The sequence below is a fragment of the Sebastes fasciatus genome, chromosome 9 (genome assembly GCF_043250625.1).
Source record: "Sebastes fasciatus isolate fSebFas1 chromosome 9, fSebFas1.pri, whole genome shotgun sequence".
NCBI classification, from domain to species: Eukaryota; Metazoa; Chordata; class Actinopteri; order Perciformes; family Sebastidae; genus Sebastes; species Sebastes fasciatus.
This window is the reverse complement of record NC_133803.1, coordinates 7844313-7847421: the sequence shown is the minus strand read 5'-3', so window position 1 is coordinate 7847421 and position 3109 is coordinate 7844313.

Here is a 3109-nt window from a genome sequence, read left to right as displayed (position 1 = left end):
TTAGTTCACTCTCGCAGCTGATATAACGTCGCTTTTGGTGGCAGCAGGCAGCTGTTTTCAGCAAACAAACAACAGACAGACACAATTAATGACTAACTGGTGAACAAAGTGGATCAGTTAGCAGCTAAAGAGACAGATATGCTCCTCAGGAGTTGGTGGAGACCAAAAACAGAGATAAAAGGAGAGTGAATAAAAAACACTTATCGCGGGTTTAAGGTAAAGGATCAATTTAAATCCAGTGAATTAGCTAAAAAATGCATTGTCACAAAGGTGTTTTTTCTTAGCAGGACAGCTACCACATGTTACAATTCTCATGTCAAATATATTGCACATGAGAATTGTCCAAAAACTACAAAGCTTATGTGAATTTATCCCATGTGAAATACTGTTTCACATGGACATTTTCCTGCATTATATGTAAAATTACTGTCCCTTACTAGGAAATTGATGTTTTTTTTTTTAAATGTCAAGTCTTACAAATGGGAAAAATCTAAATTTATCAGAAATTGAGTTATTAATATGTGAAATTAGTTTTAAATGAACATCTGCTTCTTTGTTACTCAGAATTTTCTCATCTGTGAGGCCCTCTCAGTGCCAACCCCTACTTTGGCCAACCTTATCTTCCAGCATCCATGAATGCTCTCTGGTCAACGATAGTTCTCCTTTATCAGCTCCAGTTTTATCTTGCTGGTTGATCAGAAAACACAAGCAGGAATTCATCCCTGTGTTTTTCTGAGAATGTAAACGGTCTATGACGGGGCCTGTTTTGCAAGGATCCTGCAGGGTAATAATTCTTCTAAGCTGCTGAGGGAGGCTCATACTTGACCTCTTCAAACCTTAAAGACCTCTCGGGGGAAACATGATGACAAATGCATGGTGTGTGCACCCAGACCTGATCTTTATCTTAAATTCTAGTCAAGATCCCAAAGTCTCTATAATGCCAGGATGAAATACAGGAAAATGTGCATTAAGTGATCCATTCAATCTAATGTTTTAGCCATAATGTGAATAATTCACTCTGTGTAAGCAGGCTGCAGCTTCATTGACGTGTTGAAACAAGCAGATACTGAATATATAAAGTGAAAGTGTCATATGGATGTAACTTTAAATCTATTCAAGATGGAAATTAAACAAAACGCTGAGGTTTTGGAAATGGTTACTTAGTGCCAACATTTGAATTTTGCTGAATCATTTACGCACAAAACACAGAAGTTGTACATCATGTTTTATACTCTTACAAGGACTTGCAGTTGCCTGCTAGAAATTCAAGGTGAAATTTGACAGCGGAGGAGGCTGGGACCAACATCAGGAGGGGGTGGAGGGTAGGTGTGTGTGTGTGTGTGGAGGTAGTTTTCTGGCAGCACATAATTTGTGTGCTATTTTTAATCAGTACACAGAAAAAAAGAAAACAGGCTTGTGTCTGTGTTAAACTGTGAGCCCAGCAGAGAGCAGGAGGATTTACTGAGAGCATATGAGCTCATTTCTACACCTTCCTCGACCCTTTAAATCACACTCTGACTAAACGGCCTTCTGCTAATGACTTTACCGTCAACTTGGTTCCCGTCTCCCTACTCTACATCCTCCTGGCTGCTGCATTGTCAGACCCTGAATATATACAGGAGATATTCTACCCTGATTCTTGCTCAGGTTCCAGTTATCACTCTCCCTTCTTTTCAATATCACCTTTGAGTCAGTGTCAGTAATTCTTCTTTCTTCATCTTGTGGTTTGCGATTCAAAGGACAACTGTTTGATAAAATGATAGAAGCGTAAATGGGCTGCGTTGCTGTCGTTCCTGCCATAACTTACAGCAATAACAAGGTCTGAGTTGGGGAGCAAGGAGACAGAGGAGGGAGGAGGGTGGGTGACTGTGTATGAGTGTGGTAGAGATAGTGCCCAAGGGCAGTGGGAGTAGACAGAGAGAGAGAAGGTGAGGGAGTAAATCTGCAGCCATGGCTTCCCCCAGCATCAGGTTTATATGTGTGCGGAGCGTGCAGTGTGTTTCCAGGGGTTTCCATGCTGTCACAAAGACCCCTGTGAGACCAGCTTATTTACCCTGCAGTAAAACCCGAGAGGGAGTATACCCTGCAGTAAAAGTGGAGAGGGGGCTCAGTGGAATTAGATTTAGGGCCGCCTCCGGCTCTCTGTTCTGTGTGTGCCGTCAGGGAAAACCCACTCCGCTGCTCGTTCCGTTGTTCAACTTGAGTTATGTTCAGAGTCGAAGGGGGTGGGGGTAAAATGTGTGTGCATAACATGCAAACAAGTTTCAGAATAGTTTTTAATTAAAGAGAGAGGTATTACATTGTTCTCAGTTATTGGTTACATAGTGGCTGGTACAGTGACAAGAGATTAATTTATAGCATAAATAAGCAGTTGTGCAATTAAGGGTTATTACATTTCACAATGCTATTGCATAAGCACTTGCTCAGCTGTACAAGATGCATTTTCACAGATGAATGCAAAATGTGCTTTTTGTTTGTTCTTTCAAGAATAAGTATTTTTCCAAGATCTGAGTGAGAGAAAACATTATTAACAGGGTCTCAAAGAGAACTTGCACATAACAGAGGGTTACCTATCGCTGGGAACCAACCGAGCAGCGTTGATGAAAAGATGTCGCATACACAGTACAGAGGCTGATGGCTCTGCGTAGCCATCCACATGGCGAAGGTACAGTACTGCATGTGTCTTACCAACATGCTCCAAACAGTTTGGACGCTGTTATCGGGTAAGAGGTCGACATTCTGATCTCCCCATCCCTCGTGGAGAGTATTGCTTTGTTACATTCCACATTTTGATCAAGTCATTCGGCCAAACTCCAGGCTCAGACGTCTCTGCACTTTAAGAGTCTGCATGCAATAGGAGAGCTGGTGTGTGTGTGTGTGTGTGTGTGTGTGTGTGTGTGTGTGTGTGTGTGTGTGTGATAGCAGCTAAAAGAACAAAGCTCACAAGCAGTTACATCCAACGGTTGAGGTTCAAACCAGCAGCTATAAATCCTCTTTGATCCGTGACTCAGAGATGCAGCTCTGTTGCTTTCTTTGTACATCATATACATCTAAAGTGGCAAAATGGAAAGTTTGTAAACCTCATAATATCTTTTTTTTTTTTGCATTT